The sequence below is a fragment of the Aquila chrysaetos genome, chromosome 9, assembly GCF_900496995.4.
Source record: "Aquila chrysaetos chrysaetos chromosome 9, bAquChr1.4, whole genome shotgun sequence".
Taxonomy (NCBI): Eukaryota; Metazoa; Chordata; class Aves; order Accipitriformes; family Accipitridae; genus Aquila; species Aquila chrysaetos.
In genome coordinates, this window is record NC_044012.1 from 23,977,178 (window position 1) to 23,996,559 (window position 19,382).

General features: G+C 48.0%; 1 non-coding gene across 1 annotated transcript; it reads right to left on the reverse strand.

The window, feature by feature from the left end:
- Nucleotides 1-2,692: 2,692 nt before the first annotated feature.
- TRNAR-UCU lies at nucleotides 2,693-2,766 on the reverse strand. Its single transcript has one exon. It is a non-coding gene; the product is annotated as a tRNA-Arg (tRNA).
- Nucleotides 2,767-19,382: the final 16,616 nt, after the last annotated feature.

The following is a 19,382-nucleotide window of genomic DNA, read 5'->3' on the forward strand; positions in this document are numbered from 1 at the left end:
CAGAAGGGACTGTTTTCAGGTGTTCTTATTAATGAGGAATTAATATGGGTGATCTGAGGCTGCATGAAGGGCATGGTCACATGGCATCTCACTAGCACAGCCCTTTCCCCCACACCAGGTTTTCCTTTTCCATGATGGGGATTCACAGTGGGTAACTTGAGCTATGCACTCTCATGAGCTTTAGGTAAGAAAGCTTTGGGTCCTTCTCAGACAGGTGAGATGATCAACAAAGCTCATCCTACATAAGCAACTACTAACTCTGCACGCCTGATTTTAGGGGGTCACAAGACTCACCTGTTCACCTGCCCAAACATGGAATGCCCTGGGGTACCTGAATCAGGAGGTTCAGCATGAGGGCTGTGACGCAGAAGGTGTGAGGAGAAGGAGACACAGAAGCAGGAGGAAACCATGTCTGGTAATACCAAGGAGCCCGCTCCCAAGCTTTTATGTATTCCTATTCAGGGGAGAGGAAACCCAAACCTTCCTAGTGGTACAGCAGCTAAACTAGAATCACAGTCATATTGCTGCCTCCGTCCTAAAAAGAAAATGCACGTATTTCATTCTCCATTTGTGGAAGGGTATAAGTGATCTCTGCAGAATCTGTCCTTTCTCCCCTCATTCCCACCAAATTTTACCTTGTGTGTGTGCACCCATGCTCACTGTCCACATACTTTCTCAGAACAACCTCCTTCTGGCCTTTCAGGACCCCCCATGGATGTCATGGACATGACACCTATATCATGATGAACACAGATGTAGAACTTCTAGCACCACCAGGGTCTGGTCTTCCAAACAGGCTGAACTCCAGCATTTGCACAGACACCACAAGAAGAAAAGGAAACAACAAGCCAAGCTCACCAGCTACGGTGATAGAGATGGACTGGTTTTCTACAAGAGGCTAGAAATCCTGTCAGTGGGAGCGTATCCTGTGTTGGCAAGTGTGCAGTGCAGCACGCTTGTACTCTGAAAGGTTCAGGAGTGTTGGGTTACCCAAATAAGAACATATTTCTCTGCTCCTGCCAAATTGAAATCATGACATGTCCTGCTCCTGGGATGAGGCTCGAGCATTGAAGGTAATCTTCTCTCCAGGGCAGTATACAAGAGGCTGGGAGTGCAGAGACATAGATGGAGACCTGAGTCCCTGTGGAGATATGTGTGAGCACAGGCAGTCCCTGACAAACATGACAACTGAAGGCAGGAGCTGATGAGGAGACACCAAGGAAGAAAGATGTGTCAACTTGGCCAAATTATTTTTTTGCACTGCACCTCAAAACCCAAAGAAACCCACTCCTCAATAGACAAGGGCCAAGAGAACAGCTGGTGGCCACTGAAGGTCATGCAGCTGGGAAGAAGTGGAATTGTGGGGTCACATGGCCCAGTAATGGGGTCAAGCTTCCCCCTATCTTGGATTTGAAGGAGGCAACCAGGCAGATGCTGCTACCTAGGTCAGCCCTGTTTTAGGTTTCATCCCTTGACATATTCCAGATGTGGGAGAGATTCACCTAACCATAGGCCAGGAAGGGAAGAAAGTGTTCCTAAGACATTATTTTTCTCATCCTAATGGGGATATCTGAAAGGGATTCTATGAACTATCCTTCAGAAGGACCTTGCCCCACCACCCCCACCAACGGCAAATGGTATCCAGATGACTGAGGTGGCAACTGAGGAAAGAAGTCCCCTTCTGGTGGGGTCTCTAGTGCTCTCTGCTTCTCTAGTGCAGAGCAACACTAGAAGCTCAGAGGAAACAGATCAGCAGTTCCTACGATGACCCAGAGCTGAATGGACCTGGCTGATCCAAGGACACCTATGTTTATTCACAAGCTTCACCGGTCCAAGCAGCATGCCTGGCTCTCCAGAGCTGACTAGATATCAGACATCTCCAGCAAGCCGTAGAGGAACTTCTCTCTGAAGAGTACATGAAGCGTCCAGGTGGAGGACCCTTCCTCCAACCTTCAGCACTTCTCCACCATAACTAACACCTGCAGAAGCTTGGAAAAGCCATCCAGCAGCCCCCACTGAACCCAGTTCACCTACCAATCACAGCTGCGCTCACCTGCAGCTCCCCTCTTTCCTTTCTCACTACTGATAGCAATGAGATCACATAGGAAGTTACATACTAATAATTTAGAACATCTGTGAAAGAAAAAGAAGAGTCAATTTGCTACTTAGGAAGATGAATCCCCAAGGGGATGTGGAGGGGGTTGCCAGCAAACATGCATCTTCTAAGCAAAAACATGGAAAAATAAGAGCATTTGCAAAGAATTTCTGTAAGGTGAAAATTCAGAATATACACCTACTTTTTTTGCCACATATTTGAAAAAAAATGACCACATTTATCACAGGAAATATCAACAGAAGACTCTAAACTACTGCCTAACCACCTGATTTCTATTGCGAAGTACAGTACTTTTCTTAAGAAGGTATCAAAGATGGGACCCATGAGCAGTATTGGGGGAACAAGTGGGGTTAAAACACCTAGCTATTCAGGAGATACCAAAAGGAATGAGGAAAGGGGAATATGATGAAAGAGAGGTGCCTTAGAAGGGAAGCACACGACTGTTATGTGCTGTAGAGAGGGTGTCATGAAAAGTCATTATCTTCCCATCTGAACCCTCAGGGGTGTTATAAATGTAACTGATTGGGACCTATAAAGGAACATGCATTAAAAAAAAAGAGACACCCGCCTGGAGATCATCTCTGCCGGGACTCGAACCCGGAACCTCTGGATTAGAAGTCCAGCGCGCTCGTCCATTGCGCCACAGAGACCTCACCATGAGTGCAGTATCAGCACCAGAACTGAAAAATCCCGCACCTCCTGCATCACTGGAGGGGTCTCAACACCCCACTCTCACAGCATGGCGCTGAGGCAGCGTGAAAACCCTATGCCCAGATCAATCTCCCTTGCAAATCAACATCTCTAGGCATCCCCTTCTTCCACAGGGACGGGCAATAATTCTGGGTGTGATCTATATCTTTCTCAGCAGCAGGGATGCAGCAAAAACCTGGATGCAGGCTTGTATCTGCATCTCTGGCAACCTTTCCGCAGCATCTCTAGCTCGACTGAGGGCAGAGCTAAATCCTGGAGTAGAGTTAATTGCTGCATCTCCCTCAGCATCATCACAGCATCCTCACTGCAGAAGCCATGAGAGATAAAGATGAAAGAGGATTTAGCTTACAACACTGAACACTGACAATGATGAAGAAAGCTCTGTTCGTCATGATGAAAAATGCAGAAACCTGTGGTTTGAGCAGAGAAAGAAAAGAAAAAGCAGCTATCATGGTTTTATTTTAAGCAAGCTGCCAATCAAGGGTTTAATGTTTCTCTATGTGCATCTTCCATCGGAAAAAAATTAAGATGACATCAAAACAACAGGAAATATCCTGCTGTTCAACAATTGATCAAACCCTGTGACACGATTCCTTGCTGTGAACAAACACATTTTGCATTTCTAAACTGCATGAATTTTAGAGTATTGTTTACTCCCAAACATCCTCTTAATTAGGGACAAACGTGAAAGGCAAGATGCTAACTGCAGTATGACTTGCTTAGAAGAATGAATGCTACCTGAGACTATGAGCTTTTACCTCAGGGTTGATGTGACCTGAAGACCCAACCTAAGCCAGCTCTTGCCAGCTGAGAACACCCCATACCAATGATAAAACAATAGAAGATTTACCCTTCAATAGAACCAGGCGTATAACCATGGTGAGAACCGCAACCAACCAGAATTTAGGATAAACACCACCACCACCTGTACAGGACATTGGTTTAGACCAATGAAGATCATCACACCACTGACCATACGCGTGTCCCACCTGCATGGGACAAGCACATACTTATCCTGCATGGGATAAGTACATACCGATTATGGGAGCAACAGTAACCAATTAGCCCACCCCTTAACATGAAAAATTTCATTGGCCTATACGACTGTATTGTCACATATATAATCCCTGCTTTCCTCTGCATCTGTCCTGTCCACACATTAGGCTGGGGCACAACTATGCACATAGCTAATATATAAAAGAATAAATTCCCTTGGTAATTCTATGCTAAGCATCCTTGCCTCCCTCCTCAGCTGGCAAAGAACTGACTTTTATGCAAATTGGGCTGTGAAGTCACATGGTGCTAACGAGAAGAGGCACAGCACTAACAATCTCAGCACATGTAATGCAAAACCAAAGAATTTGGGTTTCCTTTTACTGATGCTCTGGGGCTTTGGAAAGATTTATGGTTGTCTTGACAAACAAAATTCAGCTAGAACTGGTGGGAAAGAAGGCAGGGGTTTAACTTCTATCAGACAAAACTGCTGCAAGAGATACCCAGTAAATCGATAATCCTTGAAATAAATTAATCTGTGAACCAACTGTAATGCCAGTGTAGCACTGTAATCCCACCAATGCCTTGAGAAAACTCGAAAAAACCACCTATCTGCAGGGTGAACAAAGGCTGTGCTTAAAAAAATGTCATATAATAAATCTTAGACAAAGTTATAAAGCACCAATATAGAACAGAAAGGAAGGAAAAAAATCTCACACAGCCTGTGGCTGCACTATGTGTGTTCCTCATGGGAGGAGACAACACTAATTCTTTTAATATGATTTTGGGAGGCTGTACCTCAACAGCAGTGCCTATTCTGAAGTCATTAAGAGTTTTGTCAGAAAGTGGAAAATCTGGAGATGAAGTACTAAATCGCACAAACCTCAGAAGAATGACTGTGGCTTTATGGGCAGCTGCATCCCAGGAGCTGGGGGGGGCAGATAGGTTTCAAAAGAACTCCCATTCCTCCTGACTGGAGCTGGACTGGGGCTTGTGGCAGCTCTGTAACCTGCCTTTTGCTTCTGCCTGCCTATGCTCTCATACGTCTTCGGGTAACACATAGCTCAGCAGCATGCATGCCCAAATTTTTACCAGCCAACTAGCATTCAGCATCTGGAGGAAAGCCTGCTCCAATCAGCCGTAATTGTACCAGAAACAGGTAAGGTCCAGGAGTTTGAGCAGGTCCTGGTGAAAATGACACATTTCCGACAGAGAAAGCATGGGAAGAACCTCCCACTGCAGGGAAATGGATATGCCACAGGCTGCAGCCCCCAAGAGCACCCCCTGATCAGCAGCACTGCTAGGAGTGCCACCAGAGTACCCCACTCACCTTCTCCCCATCCCAGCACATGCCCATGCTGGCACAAGGACATGGCCACGAGCCACATGGTACCAAATGCTCCCCACTGAATACTACAAAACAATGTGCAACTTTCAAACCCTTGGTACCTTCAGTAATTTGGCCAGTCTTCCCCAAGGTATTGACTGTGCCTGTTATCTCCATATGTGACATACTTGGAAAGCAGAGACTGGAGTGGGCAGCATAGATGCAGGTAGGTTATTTTTGGTGCTGGGGGATGCCAATACACCCATTTCTGTGGGAAGAGATGACAAATTCAGTAAGCTGGGCAGCATGTTTTGAGATGAGCAATATCCCTCTTTCGATACAGACAGGGAAACGTTTATAATGTGTCCCCAGCACACAGAAATGTGATGGGAGTGAAAAAGCTGCAAGGGGTCCAAGCAAGGTGCAAATTGGCCCACAGCTCATCCCTGATTGCCTCCCAGTATCAAATCATTTGCTGCAGATGGGAAAAACATGAGCAAGGACGCAGTGGACCAGGGTGAACCAAGGTAATTTACTACCTTATAAACAGCTGGGAAAGGCCTTTTGCAAGACAAAGACTTAAAGCAGTAAGATGGCTGCTGAAGCGTGTCTCACTTGAGCAGCAAGATACCACCTCACGTCAAGTTGGTCTAGGGCAGCATCGTCTGTGTCGAGAGACTCAAAAATCTCATTGCACACCTAAATAAACAGCAATAGAAAATCTGTATCGGAGCTGCAACTGTTTTGTGGTACCATGGCTAAAGGTTTTATACACAACTACCCTGTTACCTAATAAAACCTTCTCCAAGAGTCACCAAAGAGCCAGTCCCACCAAGCTAAGGATAAAGCTTTAGAAGCTGTGTGCTTGCAGGCCACAAAGCCCATTAACCTGGGTATCCACAGTGGGGAAGGATTTTCCCCAAATCCTTACAATTTGCAAGGTATATTCTTGTCTTTTTCCTAAACTTGTAATCCCTTCTTTATTACTTTTTTTCTTTTTTTACCAGCCATGTCAGAAGCACCCAAAATGCAGTCAGGTACCTTGCACTTGATTTGACCACCACCTTAGATGCGTCTTCAAACCCTCCAGTGCCTTTGTCTGCAGGACTGTGACTGGGCTCATCTAAAAGATGTCCATCAGTAACTCCTGCATTTTGCTCCCCCTGATAATTAACATGTTATCGTGAGACACAGAGCCAGTTTCAGAAGCTTTTGCCTTCAGTGCCATGGGCTGGCATTGGTGGCTGTACTGAAGCTTGCTGGGCAAGGGCACAACTCAGCAAGTGGCTGATTTTCTACAAGCTTACAGTTAAATTAAAGCAGATGCTCTTTTAAAATCAGCTCAGCTGTCATCTTAGTATCTAAGATTTATACAACTGTTTGATTTGCATTTTGCTGGAGTTAATCCCCACAGGAGTTATTTTTGCATCCCAGATAAGATAGATGAAGCAAGAGGGCATGACTAGCTCCTGTTGGGAGGCTGAAGCAATAACCACCAGGGTAAAAAGAGGAGAGAGAGGAGCTGACATTTCTGGGGAGCAGGTTGGATCTCATCCACAAAGTAGAAAATTAAAACTGACACTGGGCCCAAGCAAAGATACCTCTGACCTATACTTGTAATTGCTGTTGTGAAAATCATTGCAGGACTGAGAGACTGATGCCACACAGAGAAAGCAGAGCATAAGCACAGACTAAAAAATGCCAAGGCAGTGATAGAAAAGGAAGATCCCAGTAGAAACCCCAAATCTAACACCCTTTGCCTACAGAGCAACAATTTAAAAGTTGTGGACCAGAGGGTCGCCCTTTAGCCTGTTTTTTGGATGGAGCTGAGCGAGTTGGCTGAGACCAGATGCTGGAAATTAGGAGCATTACCTGGGTCTCCCTTGTCACGTCACCACCCACGGTAGTATAAACCCAATGGGGATCTCAAACAAACATTCAGCAGCAAGCAGCCAGGGGATGCTTGGAACAATGGGGGTGTCCAGCATGGGCAGATTTACCCAAGAGGTTGAGAACATGTCCTCAGCTGGGATCCTCAAAATGGCTCCAGGAGGGAGGCACACACCAAACCAGGTATCCAAGACAGACCATGTTCCCAGTTCAGGGCAGTACAGAGAAAACACTGCCCTCTATCTGGCACACCCAGAAGGGCTGAGCTCCAGCCTGGCAGCACCTCGGGTGGCCAAGGTCAGCTTTCCTGCCATCTTAACAGAGGCTGGAGACTTAAGCCCCCTTGATCATCCTCACCACCAGCTCTTCAGGGACAACTAATGACAATGAGATCTGGTTGGCACCCCATCCCTACTGGCTTCACATAACTGTGCAACACCTAATTTTGGCTCTCACTTGGGCATTGGGAATGAAGCCAACACTGTACTCAGAAGCGAAGCCACCTGCAAAGCAGCAAACAGCCTGTGCAGAGCTCAACAGCCATTGGAGATGCTACCCCACCCACATCAGCAGATGGAGATCAAGTCAGGAACTGGGCAAAAAAACCACCTTTCCTCCCAACTGTGCAGTTAGTGGTACCACAGCCCTACGAAAAGAGGAGATAGGACCTTCCAGACCCAAGGCCTAGAAACCTTTACCACAAAAAACAAGGATAAAATCCTCCCACTCACTATCCTACAAGGACTTCCCAAAACTTAATATTATGCTATTAGTGGCAATATCAAGAACATGGGCACATGCTTAAGCAGGGAGGATGCTGTAACCTTAGCGTTCGTCAGCCTGCAAAACAGACGCATCACAGGGGATCCAAACTAGCAGAGACAGCGACAACGCACCTTTAGAAACACTCACAAGAGTCTGCTAGAAAGCAGGTTAGGTGCGCTCCCACTGCTACCCATCAAGAAGTGCCACCTTCCATGCACACACATACAATTATAGACACATAACCAAATTTCATATGCAAATTTCATCAGCAAGATGGTGTTTCTAAGAAATCTCTGCCACAGAGTCTACAGCAACAATACTTTGATTGGAAGCATCCAGAAGGCAAAACCAGTCCCTTTCTTTATTCTTCACAGAAAACTGGTATTAGCGATCTGCGCACGCTGCTACCATCATGACACCCAAAAAGCTTTTAGGTGTGATGGAGCCTGATGTCTCCAGCAGGACAGAGCCATTCATGATGCACATATTCAGGGCAGATTTTAGGGTCAAGGGACTGGAAGGTCTCCTTTCTTCCAAGGAGTGCCGATCCACCAATTCTAACAAAGCATCATGTTATTTTCACTAAAAAACAAAACAAAACAAACCAAACCACAAGGATTTTATCCCTAAAATGACTTATTTAGCTGCAAATAGCCATCCATCCCCTAGTGCTATGCTTCATGTATTGTGCCTCAGTTTACTGTGGATACCTGGCTGTGTCAGCACAGCATGGGCACAACCTGCCCGATTTCTCCACACGCAACTGACCACTCCCAGAGCAGGGCATGGCAGTGACACCCACCCAGCATCTCCCAGCACCAGAGCAGGCAGCGCTGGGTCAGCTGCTTGCCCAAGCTCTGCCAAGTCCCTTCCACCCCCAGGCTCTTTCTAATCTCAATGTTTCAGGTTTTGTCTCTTCTCTAAAGAAGAACCAAACAAGCAAACAAACAAACAAAAAAACCCAAACCACAATCACTCACAGGATTTGTCTGGTAACCCAAATCCTGTCTATCACTTACGCTTGTCACTCAGCCTGACATATTCACCTCTGTGCCACCTCTGCTGCTCCCAGGTCTTGCCTTCAGCTCTCTTTTCCTTCCAGCAACTTGGTATTGCTGCCTGCGTCCCCTCCACACCCGCCCAGGACACTCTTTCGGCCAGCTCAGGTGTCTCCTGAATCGGCCCCAGCCACGCTTCTCCTGCCGCATCAGCGCAGGCCTCGCTCGCTCCAGAAGGCAAAGGCTTCCCCGCTGGCCGGGCAGCCTGTGGCAGGGCGAGGGGCCTCTCCGGGCGCTTTTCCTGCGCCTCAGGCCACGCACAAAGCCCCGCACCCGTGGCTCCGGCCCTCCCCGCATCTCCGGCCCCCGTCCTCTCCCCTCTCCCTTCAACTTTCCCCAGCTCCGTCGCCCCGCTCCTCTGCTGGGTTCGCCTGTGCCTTCTCCTTGGATTCCTCCCTCTTTTCCGGCGCTACCCCCCCCCCCCCCCCCCCGCTTTCTTTGTCCCCTCTCGGACTGCCCTTTCCGCCCAGGGCGGCCCGGCGGCCGGAGTTTCCATGGGAATGGAGGCGGCGGCTGGGGCCCTCGGCGACGGGGAAGAGCACAAAGGCAAGGGGAGGACGGAGGAGAAGGGCCGAGGACGCAGGGTCGCGCTCCGGCAGGCCCGGGGGATAACGCAGCCCCTTCCCGCGGCTGCCGGCCGGGCTCTTGGGACGCAGGGAGCCCCTCGAAGGCTGTTTACTCACTGGGACCTGTGTGTGAAGGTTTGGGGGTTTTTTTCTTCCACTGGAAGGGAGAAGCAACAAAGACAAACCAAGTAATATTCAATGTGGAACGTCCCGGTCCCCGGCGTGGCTGCGAGGGCTGTGCCTGCAGCCAGGAGCACGGAGGAGAGGAGCCCCTCGCTGCCGCGATGAAAGCAGCAGAGCTGGTCTACAGCTTTCTGTAAAAACAATGACTGTCTCTGCCTAACGTGGTTTGCCACGCAGAGGCACGACAGACAGGTGGAATAAAAGCCGGGGCGTGACAAAAAGCAAAGTGCATAAGCAACACCCTCTGGTATGGCCGTGAGCTGGGGTTTTGCTTTAATTTATGGTTCTCGCATTATTCTCTTTCTTCTTGAGGAATAAAAGAATAAAAATTGAGAGGTATCTAACACAAAGGGAAGGTAAAAGGGGGGTCTCTAAGGAGGTTTAGTCAGACAGCAGGACGAAACTGCCTCTGCAGATCCAATTTGTGCATGTCACCTGGCATTGCTGAGCTCTACCTAAGCGGAAAGGACTGAGTGGCCATGTCTCATCTTCACAGCCCTTATCCCTCTTAGAGTTCCAGCTCTCTCAGATTTGTCTGCAGACAGTTCCTCTACCTCTACAGCTGGGACTCTGGGAGTCTTGCCTTTTCCTCCTCCTGCTCCTCCCAGAAAAGTTCCTTTACTTTAGAGGCCTACATGGAAATTAGATGTACGTACACATCTCTATCCAGGTAGCACAAGATAGTTACAGAAAAGGCTTCTATTTCCAATAGAAATGAGAAAGAGAAAATTTTTAAATTAACCAGAAAGGAGCAGCTATTTCTGCTCTGCATGATGCACTTACACCAGAGGATGGTGAAGACGCAGAATTTATTTTTTTTTTTCCACCTGGAGCAAGCAAAGAGGGTGTCAAAGATGTTCCTAAGGCCAAAGAGCTTTTTGTCAGCACATCCAGATCAATCACGTCCAAGAGATAATAAATAACTGGCCAACAGAACATCAAGAGGATTCAAGTTTCACTAATTCATGGGACATTGAAAAGCAAAGAGGAAAGCTTAAGTGAAGCCAATACTTCTGGAGACTTAATAGGATTCTCAGTCACAAGCTTGTCCATATCACACCTCTCACATGCAAATTAACTATATTATCTCCAACTAACTGAGGATAATTTTTATCAGGTTGTGAATTTGTTTATAAAGGTGATTAACTCCAGATTTTTCCCCTCTCTCTCTCTCTTACAGCCTGCTCAGGTCAGCTGCATTTCTTCCTTGCCTGTAACAGCCCTGTTCTCTGCCCCACTCCTTTAGCTCTCCACTCGCATGCACATGCTCCTTGCAGGGAGGCACTGATATGGGGGGGGAATCTGAATTGCACCCTGCAAGGCTGCATGTCTGTAACAAGTAAGGCTTTTAATCTGGAAATGCACATTTATATCAAGATGCTAGAATCCATTATAATTGGGTAAAAAATGAAGCAAATAGTAATTATAAATAGAAGATTGTTGATTTAACACTCAATTCTGTCAACATTTCATAGTGGTTGATTTTAATTTTCTAGGATTTAACTTTTCTATCAGTTATTCAAATGTAATGACTAACTGCTTATAAGGCTCGCAGAGGGCATGAAGGCTGGAGGGTGGGGGGTAGTGGAGAGGATGGACCCCTAGGTGGGTCACTCTATGTACTGGGAAACTCAAAACCATTTGTTTCAATACGGGCAAATACAAGGATTGGTGCATGGGGTCAGAGCAAGTCACACTCAGCCCAGTGTCTCACTGCCACCGAGAGCTGTTGAAAAAAGGCTATAAATCCCAGGAAGTATGGAGTGCCATTTCTCCAACTCCTTTTTAGGGACCTTCTGACTCAGAAGGTGCATTTTAGCTTTTTTTTTTTTTTTTTTTTTTTTGGGGTTTTTCTCCCTTCAATGTTCCCAGTCACTCAGGGGAACTTTTAGCACTCCATGTGGCAAGGACTTCCACAGTGCTGCCCAGCTGTCCTAATGCCTTGTCTTCTCCCTCCCATTCCCACCTCCTCCCATCCTAGAGTCTCACCTCACTTCCCTTGGGCTCAGTCTTCCAATGGCTCACGTTGCCTGCTACAGCCAGGTAGGTAGCTTAGCTCCATCCTACCATGAAAGGGCTCACAGGCAGCTCCTACCAGCACTTTCACAGGAGTATGGAAAGAAAGCATCTATGGGATGGAAGAAGCTCTTTATCAACTAAGTCAACCCACCTGCAGCTGCAGCAGTGCCTCCCCACATCAGACTCAGCACCCTCCGAGTCAACAGTAGTTAAAAGCCAGGCAAGAAGCATCTGCTTTGGGTGGGGTTGGGCTAGATGATCTCCAGACCAATACAGGCTACTCAGTGATGCTACGGAAGGTTAGACCTCAGGCTGGGAGTTGCATTTCAAGGGGGAGGGGAGGACCAAAACCCAGGGCAAAGCCATGTGGCTCATCCCATCCTGTTCCTGGGAGAGGTGCCTACCTGCTGTTTCCCTGAGGAGCATCCACAGCTCAGCATCTTCCCAAGCCTGGTGGCTCACTTTGAGTGTGGCTTTGAGTTGTGGGATGCCCTGACCATAAAGAGCTTTATGGTGAGTCTTAGTCACATTTATTCCCTCTCTAACATCCCCTTATGCTGTGCTTTAGTTGTTCTGTTTTCATATATGCCCACTTGGTGCCAGTGTTACTCCATGTTTCTCCTCCGTAGCAAAGCAGCAGGTGTGAGAGCCTGTAGTAGAGCAGGAAAAAAATGTCCAGGGCAAGCCAAACAGAAGGAAGTTTGGGAAAATAAAATAGGATTGTCACAAGACCCATGAAGACAGTTACTGCAAAGTTTTCCTACAGCAAGACTGTTTCTTCATGCAATGGAGAGGTAGAGAGGTGCTGGTCCTCCAGCTAACCTACCTGGCCATGGGAGCTCAAGCACTAAGGCAACATCAGATCTAACTACTCCATCATCTGTTTAGGGTATCCTCAGCGTGCTTGAACACCCTGGGGACAGGCAGATGGGGGCTGAGCAAGAGACTGGCACTCTCTGAGGCAGCTCAGGCAGGGACTCAGTGCCCCTGGCTCAGCTGAAATGGGACTCCTGGACCCATGGGCAGATGGTGTGAGGTGAGGCTCGTTAGGATGATTAAGGCCTATTAGTGCCTTCAAGGCCACCGCTATTGTGGTGGCATAAAAAGCAAGCTCAACTAGCAGCTCCTGGCCCAGTCATCTAAGCTAAGCATGACATGAGTACCCGCAAAGTAGTGTTCTACCAACTTCTACCTTCACATCTGCAGACCAAGGACCTCACTGGGCTGTTTCTTCAACCAAAATGAAGGGACTGTCCCCAAACCTTGGTGGAGAGGTCCCCTCTGATCTGTTCAAAATTGCGTGTGTTAAAGAAAGAGGACTGAGCAAGGCATTGAGCTCACGAGCTGGTACTTTGGAGGAGATGTCCTGGTAGATTCAGGACCAAAAGAATGAGGCTCACCTCCTTAGCCAGGGGCAAACTGGATCAGGCAGCTGAAGGAGTCCAGAAATGGCTTCAGCATAGGTAAAGGTGCTTCCTGCCTGCATAGTCCTACGCTGCAGTAAGGTAGGGATTTTGCAGACAGACAGCATCTCTGAAACCCTTTTTGGGGCAGTTTATGGAAGATCTTCAGGTACACAAGGAGTACGTGCAAACTGGCCCAGAGGCAGTCCTGCAGGGGCAAGAAAAGTATACCCACAAGAAGCACTCATTTCCCAAGGCCTTGGAGGACATGCACCCATCTGATCCTTTGCTCATCACTGTCCCTTGTATTCCCCAAGTCCAGTGTGAGCATCCGAGGGGAACGTGAGCGTGAGTTAGGATTTGCTGTATCCTGTAGCCTGATAGAGGCAAGGCTCCATGTCCCAGGTTGTGCCAGGGGTGAGACTGAGCGTGTACTGTCAACAGGCACGTACACAAACACACACACAAGCAGCCAGCCACAGTAACCAACACAGGCAGAAAAAGCACTACTCCACAAACACAAACAGCACCAATGGCCTTGTGCTGTTCCAGCTGATCAGGATGAAAGCCTCTTAGTGGAAAATACATATACATATAAACATGAAGATCCCTTCAGAACATGGTTTAGTGGGCATGGTTGATGGTTGGACTCGATGATCTTGAAGGTCTTTTCCAACCTAAATGATTCTATGATTCAATAACTTACGGTGTAAATAAGGCCTAAAAGGAGCTTGCACGTATAGTATGTCAACATAGTTCCCTTTATCAGACAAACTAGCACCATCTCATAACAGCAAGTGAAGTTGAACTTGCAATCATATCACTGTTATAAATATATGCTTAATATTAGCAGATGCTTTTTAGCATCTTGCCTAGTTAATGGTACAATTAAAAAATACAGACACCATAATGGGAGGAATAAACATGAGCAATGTCTGTAGCAGCATGAAGTAACAGGGATGAAGCAGTTCACCTCTTTGTTGATAAGGTCTCAGGGGCAGTCCCAGGTCCAGGCTTGTCTCCACAGCTGGAACTGGCATGGGCCCGTGCAGTCAGGCACCTACAAGCACAGACAGGAAGAAGTCTGAATCCTCACAGGACATCGTCCTGATCAGCAGCTTTTAACAGGCTGGACCATTACTTGCCAGCCCCAGTTCAGTGGAAAGGGGAATGATCTCCCCATAACCCTCCCAAACTGCAGCCTGGAGTTCATCTGATTCCTATTTTGCTGTGAATGTAAGATGACATTATCCTGCTTCCTCCTAAATACACAACTTCAACCCATCTAAGATTTTCTAGATCTTTAACAAAAGTTTTAGCATCTGCAACCAGTGAGATATGCAATGCCACTGCAAGGATTCCTTTTCTTTTTTATATATATGTATCCGTGTATAAAACTATTCACACTGCTAGCTCTGCTTGGCTGCATAGCTTTTCATTGATATTTGAGCTTCCTAAACAGCAACCCATACTTCATAGCTTATTAATAGCTACTGCCACCAAATTCTCCTTCTCCCGTTTTGAAGAATACATGAATTTTGCTTCACTTGCAAGCCTATTGTATGGTTTGTGACTGCAGTTCTCCTGGACCACACTCATAAAATGTTGTGACAATTTGCATCATCTCTGCACACCTTATAAATCTGGTTTTAATTGTTATAAGCTATCTCTATGAGTTATAAACATCCATGAAAGATCAGACAAGCAAGGTGTTGAACGCTCAGCAAGGAGTCAGCCACACATGCTGAGCATGCAGTACATCCAACCCAACTAAGGGCTGCACCAATAAAAGACCTACAAGCTAGGTTAAGACAAAGCTAGTGCGTTTATTAATGGTGATTTCTAAAGGTACTGCACCTGCTGACCTCAAATGTCTGTGCCAACGCAATATATGCTCCTTGTCCACAAACTCAAGGAGTCTGGGGAAAGACTGGGGGAAGGTGTGCTCTGGATGTGATAATCAAGCCCTGGTGATAGCTCAATTTATCACTGGGCAAGTTTCAGTGTTTTGATTCAGGAGAACATTCCCCCTTGTCATTGCTTGCTTTTTACTCCCAATGAAAAATCTCCGATGAGATTTCCAGCGACAGCTCTCTTTGCATTCCTGGCGCACACTCAGCTAGCCAAGCAAGTCTGTAAATAATTGAGTACCCGTCATTCCCTTTGCAGTCCCCACCAGCACCAGCTTAATTTGCTCTCAACAGCAAATATTTAGCGAGGTAATCAATCCAAAAAATCTTAATTTGGATAAGAAAATTAAATGCTTTTCCCAGATCTTGTAACTGATTATCTCTGGCATACATTCTGCCTTTCTTGGACAACCTTTCTCAGGGTAGGTGCTGTACCAGGAGATAATTATGGAGGATCATAGAAGCAGTTCAATTAGCTGCAGCTAATGCTTCTTATTAGCATTTTGCTGGAGCTTGTGGAGTTCTTCAGCTGAAACAGATAAACAAGCTCAAACATTCACATATGAAAGCTCAGACAAACACAGAAACAAAGGAACAGGGAGAATGTCAGGAAAACCACAGAACAGCACATGAGTAGCAGGGGCTGGCTGCAAACATGGGCAGTATTATCACACGGCTCTCAGGGCATGGATGCAATGCCTGGACTTTGGGAGCTTCAGCATCTGGACAGGAGCACATTTGGGTCATGGAGCACAGCTGGACCCTGCTGTCATAAGGGAGTGAGTCCTAACGCCAGATCAGACATCCAATAGGACATAAGACATACTCAGAGGACCTAGGGGAAACCCAGTGCCTACGGTGGTGCATCTGTGTTCAGACACCCAAACTGATCCCTTGCTGCTCTGTTACAAGGTTTGTGCCTTTTTTGGAAACATGAGCTCAGATGAGGATGCTCCATTTTGGATACCCATCTCCCACCTGCTGTGTTGAGTCCTTGGCCATCACAGACTCCACATCAAACAGTTCGTTTCATAAACTTGTCAGCCTTCGCCTTCACATCAGCCACATCTCCTATGCCTACTCTACCCACCAGAAGCTGCCTTCACAGCATCCTACTTCTGACACTAGAAAAGTGAATTCAATTTTCAGTGCAAATGAACCCTGACTGCTTTGTAACATGTCCACATTTGGGAGCGTAGTCCTCCAGCTTAAGCACCTTCCTCTAGTGTTTCCCACCCCAACTTCTTCTCAGGAAGCAATCAGACACTGTTATAGCTTACAGTTTGTGAGGTCGAACACACCAAATACTTTTATTCTTTTTTTTTCTAGGACTGGCTGTCATTCTTCCTGTGCATGAGGCCGTGCAGCTCCTTCTTGTCTGTGCTAATTGCTGTGGTCATTTTATCCTTAGACTCCCCTGGATTACATACTCAGCTCCCTTCCTTTCTTCATTTTCTTTCTCATCCAAATTCTCTTCCAGTCAGTTCCTTGTCTCCTTTCTTTCCTTCTTAAAGAGCCTTTTCTTACTCCCTTCAAGAAATAGTGTTTAAATGAACCTTATGAAATAAACCACCCGTTTTGTGACTTCAGAAGTGGAAAGTCAACAGTTATTAACCACCTATAAACATCCGAGGAGAAATCATGTACTGCAGGGGAGCAGTGTTCTCAGACAAGCACACTGGGCCTTTCTGTTCTCCTCAGAAGAGGGTCTCCTATGGCAATAACTAGTCTTTTTCTCTTAATGGAAGTAGTTTTCACGTGGGGCCTAGGCCGACATAACCTTGGCGATACCTCCAACCTCGACGGACCATTGTCCTCATCACTGTTTGGTTCCACTTCGAGAGCCTCATAGCTATTGTACAAGGGCACGTGGGAAGGTGGGGTAGTCACGGAGGAGATGCGCCTGCTGCGCCAGGCAGGAACTTGCTGCCGTTCGCCCCTATCCCTCAAGTCACCGCGTTCTGCTGGGTGGAGAGAGGATAGGGAATTCTCTGTATCACGCGTCCTGCCTGCCCTACAGGCCTGTCCCAGGGAAGGCAGGGTGCAGCTCCAGGAGTCAACCTCCTTCTCAGAGACCTCTCGACCTACTCACCTCCTCCCAGATCTCTGCCACTAAGCTGAGGAGTTCCTCTCCCTGGGTGAACCTCCCACCGGTGTGCTCGCTGCTGCCATCCGGGGCCGGGGTAGGAGCAGGGCACAGCCTGCAGCCTGACACCCGGGTAGCAGCACGTTCCCTCTGGAGCTCTGCCTGCAAAGCTGCATCAGCGGCGGACGTGGCCCTCTGCTGGGTAGAGGCCATTGCTCCCTGATCGAGCTAGCAGAGTTACGGGGAGGAGGCGGGGACGGGACGCAGACCACCGCCGCCCCGTGCATCGCACCGGAGCTGCTTGCACGAGCGTCCGAGCGCTCGCACCGGTTACACCGTGTTTAAATCTCCCGCCGTTGCGCTTGGCACCGCCCGGGTCTCGTCAGCAGCTCTCGCGAGAGCTGCCGGCTCCCGGCCGCTCCCTCCGCTCCCCGCGGGTCTTCCCGGTTCGGGACCGCCCCGCCCCGCACACCGCGCTGGAGCGCCCAGCTGCGGATCGCGGCGGCACCGGACCCGCTCGCCTCGGCGGCCGAGCGGGGCACCTGGAATTGCTGATGCGGCAGCGGGAAGGGAGACCGTCCCTCAAAATAAAATGCAGGCTGTCATGGCGGCGCAGATCCCTCAGAGCAGGATCGCGGGTGGCACGCTGCCTGACAGACGTGGCGGTGCATAGAAAACAGCCGTGTTTCCTGCGCGTGGGGAGACCTGCGCTTAGACACGTCCGTTTGCAAGGCAAGTGCCAGCCCACAGGACAGAGCTGTGAGTTCTCCCCACCGTCAGGACAGCACGTCACAAAGATGGACGAGTCTCAAACCCGTTCCCCAGCAAGGCCGTAGCGTGCTCAGTGGCTGTGTTCACACCACGGACCGGCGGCATCAGCCCCTTGCAAAGGTGCACCTCCCTGCCAGCATCCAAATCCTTCATGACTGTGCCCTCAGCTTCCATATTCGCTTTCCAGGCTGCTTTGGCTGCCTTGCTTTCTGTGTCATCTTCTGACAGGTTGCTTACCACATTTCTAATAGCCTGGGGACAGCATCCAGCAGGGCTCTTCCAAGTTCATTGCTACATTCTTCTACAGTTTTGCCTTTCCAGCAATGGCATCTCAAGGCTGATGCTCTTCCACGCTGACAGCACAGAGGAGGAGAGGCAGCCCTTGCAAGCCCATGGCCATTATCGATGAGGGGAGTGTGGGATTGCAAGTGAGATGTTTGTTGTTTAAATAGCAGCGCCCTGACTTCTGAGGGTGGGTTTATTCTGCAAACCAAAGCTTTCCAGCCTTGCATGTCCCCAGCCTTTCTGTCTCCAAGAGTCAGTGAATTATCCAGCCTCTGAAATGAGGCAACTTCATAGCTTTTTACTTCAAGTTCCTCTCAAAGCCCTTTTTTCTCCCTTTTTTTTCCTCTTTATCATTAGCAGAAAGACCTGATAGAGTATTGTAGTGGAAATTGTAAATTTTGGAACATTTTAACATTTACTGGAGATCAACAGTGTGTTCAGAGGGAGCAGCAGCACTGTTTGGGCTAGCCTTGACCAAACTCCAGAGGAAAACAGTCATTCCACACTGCAGCAGGAAAGCAACCTCTGGGTTGAGATTGCAGCGTTTCTATCAACATCTGCTATGGGTGGCTGATCACAAGGGCACCACCAATTTGCTCTCCTAAGTCACACCATTTTTGGTGTTGATTATAAGAATCAGGTGGTTTTGTGGCATCTTGAGGCCAGATATCAAAGTGCAGAAAGAGGAGCCTGCTGCTCAGTAGGGCGGGGTGTGTGCAGCTTGCCCAGTGTCTTTGTCATTCCCTGTGGCACATTCTTATTTTATTGACCCAATTCTCTCTGTGCCACATTAGTCATCATTTCCCGTACATGCAGAGCTGAGGTTTGTTGCCCTGAAGCAGCAGAGCTTGGCCGTTTCAGAGAGGAGGCAATGCTCCACCTTTGTGGTGTGGGTAGAGATCTCACAAGCCTCACAGTCAGCTCACAGTCCTCTTCAGTAGAAATATCAGGGCATCCTCTAGGAAGCAGGTTCCCAGTCTCCTCAGTCTTCATGGATAACCCAGCATCACATCTTTCCTTGGTAGTGCATGACTGAGCACATTTGCCAAGCCTTTAATGATAGCATTAAGGCAAAGTAGTGTCCTTCTGCCACTTCATAAGACTTTGCTCAGTAAATGAGGGAGCAGCTGTGAGGGAAAGCACAAAGGCAGAATGAGATACTGAGTACCATCTGTGGCCCGCACAGTGAAAGCCTGCCCTGTCCTAGGAGTTGGGGGCAAGAGGAGGCACCATAGATCAAGAGCTGAGAAGAAACCCCAGTTCCTCCTGGTGCTGTGACTGATGCTGTACATCAGGGGC